This window comes from Callithrix jacchus, chromosome 7 (genome assembly GCF_049354715.1).
Source record: "Callithrix jacchus isolate 240 chromosome 7, calJac240_pri, whole genome shotgun sequence".
Lineage (NCBI taxonomy): Eukaryota > Metazoa > Chordata > Mammalia > Primates > Cebidae > Callithrix > Callithrix jacchus.
This window is the reverse complement of record NC_133508.1, coordinates 124368941-124383182: the sequence shown is the minus strand read 5'-3', so window position 1 is coordinate 124383182 and position 14242 is coordinate 124368941.

The window sequence follows — 14242 nt, the reverse complement described above, 5'->3', positions numbered from 1 at the left end:
TGATGAAAGAAGTGGCCAGTTGTGGAGAAACATGACTGGACAAAAAGGTAACAAATGGTAACAAAGGGATCAAATGGTAACACACTGAGGGAGGAACCCACAAGGCCTGTTTGTTCAGATTCTTCTTGGCTTGCCTGTGTAGCATTTCTTACCTCCAGGTATGGAGTAGGACATGTGTCACATGAAAGCCCTATGATCTACTTTCAGAAGAGGTGCTTTGGAAAGTGATCATTCTAGGTTTTATGGCTTGCTTTGAGAAAGAGAAATTCTAGTTTCTGTGACCTGTCTCTGGGGAGAAAGGGAGAAGGAGAAAAAGGGAGTGGGGAGGTCAGGAAGGCCTTGCTTCTGAAGTTCTCCTTTCTCCTTCAGTTGAAAGTGCTCAGCATGTCAAGATGCAATATTTTGGGATATTGTGTCCTGAGTTCTGACACAACTGAATGTTTTGTGTGTGTGTGTGTGTGTGTGTGTGTGTGTGTGAGAGAGAGAGAGAGAGAGAGAGAATGGGATAAAATAAAGATATTTACAGAAATGCAAAAGCTAAAATGTTTGCCACCATGAATTCTATGTGAAAAAATTACCCAGAAAAGCAAACAAGCAAAGAATCAAAGATAGATAACAGGAGAGATTTTTTTAAAAAAAGAGTACAGTTTAGCCAGAAGAAATGAATACAGCTAAAAAGGCATTTTAAAAGAATCTCTTTGACCCTAATACTCAGAACATTCTCACTTGAGGGAAATAGGATGGTTTCCCTATTTCCCAGGATTAGTTTGATATTCTTTAGTGAAATGGTGACCCAGGATTAGTTTCATATTCTTTATACCTAAACACAGACTCATGGGTTGTAGTGAATAATATGTGCATAATCATAGGATTGGTTGTATTGTTTTTTTTTTTTTTTGGTTTTTTTTTTTTGAGACGGAGTCTCGCTCTTTCACCAGGCACCAGGCTGGAGTGCAGTGGTGATCTTGGCTCACTGCAATCTCCGCCTCCCAGGTTCAAGCAATTCTCCTGCCTCAGCTTCCCGGGTAGCTGGGACTACAGGCGCACACTACCACTCCCAGCTAATTTTTTTTTGTATTTTTAGTAGAGACGGGGTTTCACCATGTTGGCCAGGATGGTCTCGCTCTCTTGACCACGTGATCTGCCCACCTCGGCCTCCCAAAGTACTGGGATTACAGACTTGACCCACCGCTCCCAGCTGGTTTTTTGTTTGTTTGTTTTTCAAGTCAAACTATGAACTCAGTAAACATATAATCACCAAAAATGTAAATATAAACATTTAACACTGTGAAAATGACATAATTAATCAAGATTGGGAGAAAAAGAGAAGAATTACAAGAAAGTGTAAGTAAATTACTCTAACTTCATGTTTCATAGCAAGTAGTCAAATGATCTAAAGTTGATAAATTAGGAGGTAGAAGTACACTATTTGAAGTTTTATAATAGTAGCTATGACAAGAGTTCAAGAGTCAATCACTTTTAATAGTGATTACCTATGAGTGGCTTGTTATTTTATAGCACTCCCCATTTTACCATTCTCTACATGCATTTGTATTTCTTTTCTAATTTAAAATGGGCATTTTTAAAGCTTTGGATTATGCGCATTCCCAATCTACAAAGACCAAAAGAAATGATTTATTCTGAAATATCTGTTTTTGGCCATCCACCCAATTAGAATTAATCACTCCAGTTCTAAGGAAGCTCATCGCTGACTGGACAGGCTGCTCTAACTAGGCCATGTGGGAGAATGAACGCTCTTAGAATGCCCAGTTGAAAGTAGAAAGGCTACTTTATGTGACCAGCTTCCACCTAGCATCTTTCCATATTAACTGGTGACAGGAACAGCCACCAGCCACAGGATGGTTCTTAGGGTGAGACTCACCCCTTTCAAGTGTGTTGCATTTTTATGCAGGCATTGTCTCACTGGGGTAGGTGTGGACAGAATTATTATCACTCCTACATTATAGATGATCAAATGGGCATTCCAAGAAATTAAGTGGAAAAGTCCCAGGACTTAAACCCAGATACCCTAACTCCCTTATCACTGCTCAGATAAGGGGACAGGATTTTTACATTGCTGAAGGCAAGGAAATGAAAAGGCTGCAGCTTCTATTTACTTAATGACCATAAGGTTAATGAGAAAGCCATCAACCTTCACCATGCACATATCCCCAAACCACTATAAATTCCATTAATCAAAATTTGGAAGAAACCAGTAAAATAACCCTTTTTTTTTTAGCCTGATAGCTTGATATGAAACATGAGTTCAAAAACTAAAACACTCTTCTGTAATCTGAAGTGATCTTAAACAATTATCTTCTGTACTCTTTTCTCTACTATGAACAGTGAAAAAAACATGCTTTTAGAAATAACCAGTTTACAATTATTTAGTGACCAATTATGTAGTTGGTACATTATCCAGACCTTTTGCAATCTGTTCTTTTACATAATGATTTTAAACGTTTCCTTTTGTTTTCTACCCTTTTACTATTCCCAGTTTCCTTAATCGTCATTACTATATGCCTTGTTAAAAGTTTTGACTGAAAAAATAAGTTCACTAAGTTGGTGGTATCTACTGGGAATTTCATCTCTCCATGTTATGCATCCCTCCCACCAGCAGAGAAAGAGTCAATGTTGGAAACAATCTGTTTCATATCAGATTTGAATAGCATTGACTTAACTTGAAAATACATTTTGATCCTTATCAAGGGAATTATTTTTCTTTTGGGGGTATGGGAAAGTTTTCTTTAATATTGTTCTATCGGTTTTATAAAAACGGGGGTGGGAATTGAAAAAATATTATGTATGTTCTCCAAAGCAGAAACAGTATCCCTGAACCATAAAAAAAAAAAAAAAATCAGCATTACCAAGTAGACAAGATATGTCCCTGTGCACGCTCTCCCAAAGTCCTCCTCAGCCATACATCAGAGAAAATCTGCCTGGGGAAAAAAATAAACAAATCAGTTGTGGCTTGGTGGGTCATTTTCAACCTCAAGCCTCTTCTATTTCTTCTTCCCTTTCACCCTAGGGGGGAAAAAATTGTTGGCTTCACAACTGAAGACTTGAGGGGTAGCAGCAAAATGAAGTTTGTCTTCCTTTCCGGTTCTGCAACACTGCAAAAATGCACAGATTGTGGAGGGTTTAAACCTAAGGAAAGAGCAAGAGTAGCTGAGATGACTAATAGTAAATTGATGTGGTTACTGGGTAGAAAGAAGGATGAGCTTTCCTTAGCTTGAGTCTTAAACTGGGCACTGTGTCTTCCTACGGCTAACGAGGGGGCTACATAAAGACACATTATTTCGCCAAAACCTCTCCTCTCACATCCCAGCCCTCCTCCCTGTCACTGTGCCTGGAATCTGCTGAAAAAGTTTCAATCCTTCAGAAAAAGATCAGTGCTTTACCAGACTTCGTCCTAAGTGCAGATTGCCCTGAAGCACTAACAAATGAAGCTGTTGTCTGTATCCTCTGGGATGAGTTTTTCAAGTTGTCTTCCCCAAAATAAATTGTAAGAGTAAATGGGCTGGGCAGGGAGAGGGAGGTTTTTGGTGAGTAGTAAGATTGGAAGGATAAGCCTGGAGCTTACAGCCCTATGCAGGAAAGGGAAAAGGAAGGAAACTGATATTTACTAATGATTATGTTTTCCAGGTGCTGTCTTAGGTGCCTTACCTACAGCCTCATAGCAGCCCCTTGAAGTCGAGATTACTATTTTCATTTTCTAGATAAGAAAATGAAAGCTTAAAGCAGTTGTTTAAATTGCCTATTTCAGTTATCTGTATAACAAACTACCCCAGAACTTAGTGGCTTAAAACAATAATCGATTATTTATTACAATGTTGTGGATTGACTAGGGCTCAGCTAGACAGTTCTTCCCAATGGTCTCACTTGAGTCTCTTAGATGTCACTCAAGTGACTGGTGCAGGGGACAGCCACTAGGCTGGGTGCAGCTGGGATGCTGGGGCTGGGACATAACTCTCTTTTCATGTAGTTGTAAGGCCCCTCCCTTTCTAGCAGAAAAGCCAGACTTCTTACATGATGGCTCAGGGCTGTGAAGAGAAGGAAGCAGAAGGTGTCAGTCATCTTAAGGCCTAGTCCTGGAACTGGCATGACAGCACGTCCACCATATTCTACAAAACCAGCCTAAATGCAAGAGCACTTCACAAAAAAAGAGAGTAACTAGAAACTTGCAACCATCTCTAATCTACCCTCTTGCTTAAGGTCACACAAGGGCAACAGACTTAGAATTTTTTACAGGACTTAGTGCTTCCATATCTGCAGGTGTGGGACAAGGATAATGCTGCAATGAGAACTCGGGGCTATAAGGGAGTTATGGGTGTGGGAGAGACACAAGACAAGGGCAGGGACAAGCAGCTAGAGGAGGTGGCTAGTGAATGAGTCCCCTGGAAGGCTCCATACTGTTCTGAATAGATGAATTAAGTGTTACTCATCTGTGCCAAGGCTTCAGTGCAGACTCAGATCTCCAGAGATCATAGAGTTGATGGAACATTGCACATTTTGAGTAAATAAAAATGCCCAGTTTCCAGCTCCACTTGAGGAGCCATATGGCAGGTGAGGCAAAAAGCTATGCAAGTGTGCCTCATCTATTATGTGAACCCCAAATTACTAAACATAAGCTACAGTCACATTTATTCAACTTATACCTTCAAGGCAATGCCCTTTTCCCACCATCAGCGCACTCATTCATTTATTTGTTCCTACAACAAATTACTGTTGAGCATCTACTAAATCAAACACTGCTGAGGGCTGGGGATACAGCAGTGAACAGACTGCAGAGGGTTTAGAGCTGAGGAAAGAGCAAGAGCAGTTGAGATGACTGATAGTAAACTGACTTGGTTGCTGGGCAGGAGGAAAGATAAGCATTCCCTTGGCTTGAGAATGGAGTCTTCAACCCGGCTATGTCTTCCTAAGTCTAACATAGCGATGGGGCTACAAGAAGACACATTCTTTCCCCCAGAACCTCTTCTCTCACATCCCGGATCCCCTCCGCTTCATCTCCATGGAACTTAACCTGTTTTAGTGAGAGTGATAGGTAATAAACAAAACCAGCAAGTAAATACCAAGTATTTTCTGTCGTGATTCCAGCAGAGTTTGAGAGTATGTGATGGGGGACGGGGATGGGCCGGGGATCAGTTTAATTAAAACAGAGTAGTCACAGGTGGCCTCATGGAGAAGCTGGCATTTGAACAAAGACTGGAGAAAGTAAAGGAAAAGAGCTTTCCAGACAGAGGGAAGAGCAGGGGCAAATTCCTGAAGTGGAAGGCCACAAACATTCGCCCTTGGCTTCGTTAATTTAGCAATATTTATTAAGTACCTACTACTCACCAGCACTGTACTCAGCAGTGGGTGTACAAAGACACACATAGGTCTCTACCCTCAAGGAGCTGACTGTTTAGAAAGGGAGACAGGCAAACAAAAACTCCCCCGTGGCATTAAAAAACGTGATAATGGGTGAAAGCAGTGTCTCAGCAGGCAAGCTGCTCAGCTTAGCTGAAAATTGTTCTCAGTCCATCTGTTGATGGATCAGAGAGACAAGGGTGATGTTTTGTACTTGAAATATAATCTGCCCATATCCTCAAATATTACAGACTCATAATTTTTATTAAATGCAAATTTTATTATTGCACTTTAAAGCAAAAGTGCTGGGTAAACTGCATAATATAATCACCATATGACTATCACTTTGAATTAGTATTGCAGATACTTCTAACTACTTAATTATTTATTTTTAAAATATATTCCAATATTTTAATTATGTTCAGTTAAGTGTACTTGAATATTTGCAGCACTCTGCATTATTTATATTAGAGAAAAAGCAGCCTAAATCAACTTGCTCTGGCATTCCATAATTTGTGCTTGCACGTCTCTAAAATAGATTTATACATAGCTATCAAATGGTTATTCTGGATATGCTATGATTTAAAATTTTTATCTGAATTTTATTTTAATGTACCACAAAAATAAAATTTACTGGTTTCTTTATACTAGTACTTGTCTTATCTGATTATTCATATTCAATATTTGCAGAATACTAACTAGAGCTTCACACTCTTTAATTAGATACAAATATGTAAATTTCATGACACTCATCCCAACCCCCACTCCATCTACCCCTGCCTCATTCCTCGAAACAGTCTGAATTTGGATGAATCAAATTCCCTGGCAGCCTAGGGGTAAAGAGTAAGGGAAACTTTGTCAGCTTCTAACAATAGCATTTTGATAGGGAGAAGGGAGACATCGAGACCCCAAGGGCAGTTACCGTCCTGCACCAAGGAGTATGGTGTAAGACTGCTTGAAAGGAAGAATCTGGATGGAGAAGCTTACACAGATGTGGGCTCTACTACAACTATTCTGAAAAATAATGCAGGCTGCTCTGTTCCTTGGTATCTGTCCAGTGTCTTTTCTAGTTTCTAAATTCATTTAGAAGTCACTTCTATCTACAGGATAAAAAATATTAAAGTTGCAGTATTTCAATAACCCTCTTTATGTCATACAAATCCAGTAGACAGACGCCCACTAAAGAGATTACAGCTTGAATACTTAATCCCAATTTGGATGTTTTTAAACAAGGCAAACCTGGCCTTAAATGCAATGCACGCAATTTAGCTAAGTATAAAATATTAATGCACAAACATGGCTTTAAATATAGCCAGAGAATCTGGCAGGAGGAAGCTACTCAACAGCCCCCTCTACACATCACTCTCTCAAATCAAAAGCCGGGTGAATAATGAACACACCCATTTCCAGGTCGAAAGTACAGGTGGATCCTGACAGACCATCTCAGATCCTGAGAAGGGAGGGCTGCTAAGATGACAGTCATTTCAGAAGGTAGGGCTGGGTTAGCAGTTTTATTCAGGCAGGATTTGGCCTCCTAACCTCTCCTGCTTTTCCTGGATTCTTTGGAAAAGGATGACTCTCTCTCTCTCTCTCTCTCTCTCTCTATATATATATATATATATATATATATATATTTTTTTTTTTTTTTTTTTTTTTTTTTTTTGAGAGTCTCACTTTGTCCCCAAGGCTGGAGCGCAGTGACACGATCTCAGCTCTCGGGTTCTGCAACCTCCACTTACTGGGGTCAAGCGATTCTCCTGACTCAGCCTCCCAGCTGAATTTCCTGACTCAGCTGGGATTCAGCTGAATCCCTGACTTAGCTGGGATTACAGGCATGCGTCACCACAACCAGCTAATTTTTTGTATTTTTAGTATATACGGGCTTTGCCACGTTGGCCAGGCTGGTCTCAAACTCCTGACCTCAAGTGATCCGCCCACCTGGACCTCCCAAAGTGTTGGGATTACAGGCGTGAGCCACCACGCCTGGCCAGGACCTGTATATTCTTGATGCCTAGGGATGTAGTTTGTATCCAGGGCAGCATGGAGCAGGGTTACAAGCATGGGCTCACGTGTCAGATTACCTGGGTTCAAATCTCTCCCTGCAACACGTGTTAGCTGAGCCAACTCAGGTAAACTGCTTCTCTGTGCCTCCATTTTCTCACGTGTCCATTAGATACATGATAGTAGTAAATCAGACCCATGATATAAAGTCATTATGATAATTAAAATGCACCTGGTACAATGCCTGGCCCATGGGAGTAAGATTTAGCTATTATTATAGAAATTACTATAGAAAACCAGAGAGCAGGGCTTCTGGCACTGCGCTGTATAGTGGTAGTTTGCAGGGCAGGAAAGGTTATCATCCATTTCTCATTTTACCCCTTCATCTGCCCTCATCTCCTTCATTTACCTTGTGCTTTGCCTTCCTCTTTAATCACTGTACAAAATATTTGAGTTCAGTAAATACTTGTTGGGTGAATGAACTCCCGGGCTACTAACCTTCAAGAACACTTTCTGCTGTGAAACAACTGCCATATCCACTGTCACTGATCAGACTCTCATTCAGCCATTCATTCATTTGCTCATTCAACAGATATGTATTGATTGGGAGGCCAAGGCAAGTGGATCACTTGAGGTCAGGAGTTTGAGACCAGCCTGACCAATGTGGTGAAACCCCAACTCTACTAAAAATACAAAAATCAGCTGAGCGTGGTGGTGCATGCCTATAGTCCCAGCTACTCTGGAGGCTGAGACAGGAGAAGCACTTGAACCTGGGAGGCAGAAGTTGCAGTAAGCCGAGTTGCATATTACCGCACTCTAGCCGGGGCCACACAGCAAGACTTTGCCAAAAAAAAGGATATGTATTGAGTGCCATGCAGATATATATACTGAGAATACAATGGTGAGAAAAAAAAAAAGATTTATTTCTTTCCTCATAGAGTTTACAGTCCAGTAGAGGAGGCAGATGTTAATTCGATAGTCACGGAAATAAAAATTAGATTTAAAGCATGGTAATAAGATGCATGTAGGACTCTAAACACATACAAGAGAAATCGGGCTAAATTGGAGAAGTTAGTGACTACTTCCCTGAGGAAGTGACTAAGAAAGTTTCAAAGGAGGAGGTGAAGGGAGAGTCTGCCAGACAGCACGAACAGTGTGTGCAAAGGCCCTGAGGTGGGAAGAAGTGTGGCACATTTAGAAGACTCAGAGAAGGTCATTACAATTGAAACTACAAGAGCGAGGGATAATGTGATTCAGATTATGCTGGAGAGGCAGACACAGGCCAGGCCACATCAAACTGTCTTGTTTTTATCTTAAGAACAATGAGAAGCAGAAGGGTGACGTGATCAGATGTTAATTTTGCAAAGGTCATTCCAACTGCAGTGTCTGAAAGATGGATGGGGGTAGGGCAAGGGTGGATGTTGGTGGCTGGGTTAGGAAATTATTGCAGTTTGCAGGTGAGGGAAGACTAACAAAGCTAGGTTGGGAGTAGTGATAGAGAGACATTGGTGCAGCCTGGAGGTAATGAGAGGATACACCAATAGGTTATAGTAGTGGAGTTTATGTGGGATTATTTTGACAGGCTCCCATCTGTTCTTCCACTGTTAGTCTATGAGCCATTTTATGCGTCACTACAAAACAATTGTTCTTTCAATACCGATTTTCCTCCAAGTAATATTCATTGACCATTTTTCCTTTTTTGAAACAGTCTTACTCTATTACCCAGGCTGGAGTACAGTGGCACCATCTCTGCTCACTGCAACCTCTGCCTCCAAGGCTCAAGTGATCCTCCCATCTCAGCTTCCCAAGTAGCTGGAACCATAGGTGTGTGCCACCGCATCTGGCTTTTTATTTTTTTTTAAGATATGGGGTTTCACCATGTTGCCCAGGCTGGTCTTGAACTCCTACGCTCTAGTGATCCACCCACCTCAGCCTCCCAAAGTGCTGGGATTACTATTTTTCTGTATATGGTTTTCTCTTACTACTTAGATTCCCTCCCCTCTCTTCTCCACATATACAAAGTATATCCATCTTTCAATGCTTAGGTCTTTCCTCATTCATTGAACAATCATCAAATGTTTATTGAGCACCTATTATATTCCACAAATTGTTTTAGGTGATCGGGATACAGGAGTGAGTAAAAATTCCCTGACCTCATGGAACTTACGTTCTAGATCTCTCTGATCTCTCATCTCTTCTGAACACACGCCAAACGTATAGACTATATCTCACAAGTCGTGATGTTTTTATATTTTTCTTATTTTTCCTATATCCTCAGGTGAAACTGAACCTCCTTGAAAGCAAAGTCCAATGTGTGTGTTGTCTTCCAAATCTCCTACGTCATCATCTGTAACATACAAGCAACTTAAATGAAGTGAAAACTTCATCGATGGTAATATAGAAGACTAGGATTTGTAGAACTACTAAGTGCTTTCGCATTCATTATCTCATTAGGATGCTCTCCAAAGTATAAAGCACGATTGGAAATACATTGTTACCATCGTGAATGTTAATGTTGTTGTTGTTATTACTTTTTTTGATATTGTGAACCAATAACAGTAACAACAGCAACAACAATGCTAAAGCACTAAATCTATTCCCAGTCCTGTTTCTGGTGAGTTGTAAATAATAATTATTCTTATAATGGAGAATTACATGTACGATAATATTACTTGGAAAATACATTGCCCATTATTGAAGAACAATGCACATCCACTGATAGTATCCTAAAATAACAGAGATTGAAAGTATATCATTCTTTATTTACTACTCCATTCAGCTATATACAGCTAAGTTCCAAAAGAAAACCTCCCAATAGATGGTCCCATCTCACCTTACATTACAGCCCTTCCATCTGTGAAAAAGTCATTTTCACTAGTTGGGAGATTGTCCAACCAACTCCAAGCACACTGCGATTCGATGCCACAGACTCAGAAAGCTTTGTGATATCCTATCTGCAATTGGTCATCTACCCTCAGTCCCCCAACCTCCAGAGAACAAAGATTAAAACCGCCATCTTTTAGACAGATTACGCTTTGTGGAAATCCACAGAATAACAGATTGGAAAGAAAATGAAAACATAATTTGTGGACAAAGACATACTGTTTTCCTTTAAAAATTACCTGAAAGTCAGTGTGTCAATAAAGTCTTTGCACGGTGTTCTATCACAGCCAGTATTGCCCAGTGAGGTCAAAACACTTGAAGGTTTTTCATGAACTTTTAAGTGAGAGCTTTAACAAACAGCTGTAAGAATACCAGCCACCCACAGTTACCACACTTCATATAAAATAACTAAGTAATATAGGCCTTAGGTGGCATATTACTCCATATTTTTCTAGAAAAATGTTAAAAAGTGATTATCAAGGACTTAAAGATCAGCACAAAGAACCACATTAAAAATTATAAGGACCCCAAAAAGCCTGTGAAATTAACTTTACAGGCATATGTTTTAATAAAATTTATTGTTATATGTGGTTACAAAATCATTGTTTAGTATGTATAGCTTAACCATTTGAACTCATCTCAAATTTGTCATTTAAATTATTCTCCAATTAGGCAATCATCCTGGCCACATTTGGAAGGTGCTTGCTCTTGCCCTGTTCTCTGGGAATTTCTGTTACTCCCCCAGCTACAGATGATAAATCCAGAGGTGGACACTTGACCCCAGCTGGGCCAACCAAATTCTCTACTGCGTATTCAGAGTGGGAATCAAGGGAGCACTTATTAGACTCTGTAGGTGCCAGGACATATAACACACAGTCTTTTCCTGTTATCTGAGAACCCACAAGGAGAGAGAGGAGAGGGAAGAAAAGAAAGAAAAAAGAAAAAGGAGGAGGAGGAAAAGGCAGATGAATAAATAAGAGCAGAAATGAGAAATGAGATCCCTGCTTTTTAGGGAGTTCTCAGGTCCACTCTTGTCCTACATTCTGGCTAAATCCCTTACCTTGGGCTTCATGAGATGTCCTGGAATTCATATAACAAATTTCCTCCTTTTTGCATAATCAAGTTTGTTTCTGTTGCTTGCAACCCAAGAGCCTTATCCAAAATACTTTTTAGAAATGTTGCTTGGTCTTGAAGGCCATGTGTTCATTTACTCCACAATCATTTGCCAAACCAGGCACTAAAAACACAGTCGTGACTTAGTCACAATCTTTAACCCCAAAAGCCTCATGTTTAGTGGGACAGACAGAAATACATTTGAAACACACACACAACATAGGTTAATACACCAAGTAGGTAGCAGACGCAATGACAAAGGAATGTGTAGTGAACAGAAGGGTTACAAAGCAAGGATGGTGAGCTTCACCTGGGGAAATCAAGTAAGGCTGCTCAAAGGCGATCTCAGAAAATGGGTAGTGCAGACATGGGGGAAGCTTATCACATGGAAGGACAAGCACACATGGACATGAGCGGGATGGAACAACCTGGTGTGCTTAGGGAGCTATAAAGACTCCATGTGCTGGAGCACCTTGTTCAGCAAGGGCACAAGGAGGTGAGACCGGAGTAGTGGGGACGGAAGGGCAGTGTGGCATTCAATGCCATGTCAGGCTCAGGACACTCATCCCCATGGAGAAAAAGCTTAGAACATTTGTTGCCCTCTCCTTAGCCCTCTCACTTCCGTGAGGATATGGAGGTGGCACATACCTCCCTTTTCAGGCAAGAAAAATGATTCACCTGACAGACTAGTGGGACTTATTCCTGCAATCATCTGGGAACTCTGGACCAAGAGCTCCAAAGCACAGCAAACGATGTTGATTCTTGCTCAGTCACAGAAAGAGTCAAACGAGAATATAACCTGAGAAAGTAGCCCCAAAGCCCTAAAGTCTGGGGAAGAAATTACAAATTGGTTTCTTTTGGATATAGGTCCAAAATTATAAAAATCACATCAGGATACATACCTCAATAGAAGTGCCTTTTTGGACATTTCGATAAATGCTTTTCAGATACAACCGTGGTTGGAGATTAACAGAAAAGAAAAACGAAACAATTTTGGGAGGAGTATTAAATATGAAGACAACCCCAAAGCATCACAGACTGAAACAGGAAGGAAGAAAGAAAGAAAGGAGAAATTCAGAGACAGAAGAAATGTAGACAAAATAGTGAAAACAAAGTTCAGGGGAAGAAAGCAGTAAATTTTGAAGGAAGCACTGCATTAGGATGAAATAAGATAGAATCAGACACCCAAAGCAAGATACAGAAATCAAACTCATTTCCCTAGTTTCATTCTCCACTCAAAGTTGTAGGGAAAAAAAATACTTTCAGGAGGGAAACCCAGAGCAGGTGGGACTAAGAGTTTCCATTCTTAACTATTCTGAAACAGTGATTGACAATTGCTTGCCCTGAATTAAATTATTTCATCCTAGCGAACCAGATGGTCTAAGCTAGTCTTTTATTTGGAGGATTTAGTGAAGTTCAAACAAACTTTGCCACCACACAAAAGTTTAATAAAGTCAGAAGGAACAACTAGTACTTTCTCTTAGGCTGTCTTAGGAGCTCTAATCCAACGGCTCTGGCAGGCTGGCCTTGGTGCCTGGCCTGCTGTCTTTTTATGTTGGTCCTTGATTGCAAAATAGCTCCAGCTGTTGAGGGACTTATTAACTGTGTTCCATTAGAACTGTGCAAGAGAAGCAAAGGGTTCCTCTGGGCCTGCTCAGTAACTGGATCAACTAAATCCAATCCTAGGTGTTCTGTACCCAGGAACACTCAATTTGATTCCTGAAACCCATCGGCCAATGCAGTTTCCTCCTCCCCAAGTTGTTCTTGAACCTTAGTGTGCATGTTAATACCTGGAGATCGTGCCTGGATGGGGCCCGAGACTCTGCATTTCTAACAAGCACTACTATGACCTTGGTGCTGTGGACCAGGCTTTGCATAGTGAAGTCTTAGAGGGTTCTCAAGGATGAGCATCTGAGCACTCACTTAAGAGACTTCAAATGTGCATCTGGTTAGCACAGGTGAGTCCAAAGCAGAAACAGCCATAAGATGCAGGAACGTCTGTAAAGCTTTCATATCAGCTGCTCCAACAGTATCCCCAAAACAGTGACTTTCACAACATGCCAGCTGGAGGTTGAGATAGTCACAGGACTTCAGACATGGACTATATTGCCAGGGCAGATAATCATACCAAAAAGGGGAAGAGAGCCAGAAGGCATTCAAATCTCTGGGCAAATATGACTTGCAATTTATTATCATGTGAAAAGCCTAAGTGGCAGAAGCATTGTGATTTTTTTTTTCAGGATATTTGATAGCATCGGAGCTGAGCTCTCTCCTGCCAGTTCCCCCTCCCAATGCCGTCCCGTTCTCTGCAGACCTGGAGGGCCTTCCTCATCTTCGTCTGTTAAGGGGGTCATGTGTGGTTACCCAAGTTAGACAGAAAGATTGCAAAAGAAGCATGACAGGGAATGCACTCTTTGCACCACAAAAACAACGTTTGGAACAACGGACAGTTATCCCAGAGGTAGTGCTGCATCTGAGGTCCCTCCACTCCTGCTTAGGGAAGGAAAAGTCGCAGTAATGATGACATAGAAACAAATTTCAGGCTGGGATCGTGAGGCCTGGGTCTTCTTGCTGCCTTCACATTGATTGCCCCGATCCCTTCAGCATCCTGGAGAGCTTCCCTTTACCAAGAAAGGTGTCCTGGTTCATATCATTAAGAGGCCTTGGCTGTCTTTAGGCAATCGCTCAGATTTTTTTATTTTTGCCTTATTACCAATCTGCCTTTCTTAGCAAAGGTCATGAAATGGGCAGGGGATGTCTCATCTTCCTTATAATCCACTGTTAGAAACATTTCAATTAAGCTTCAGATCAGGCCCCAGAACTGAGGCTGTTTTAACGAGGGGAAGTAATGACCTTCTGTTGCAGGTGGTTTCTGGCACACCATCAGTTTTAA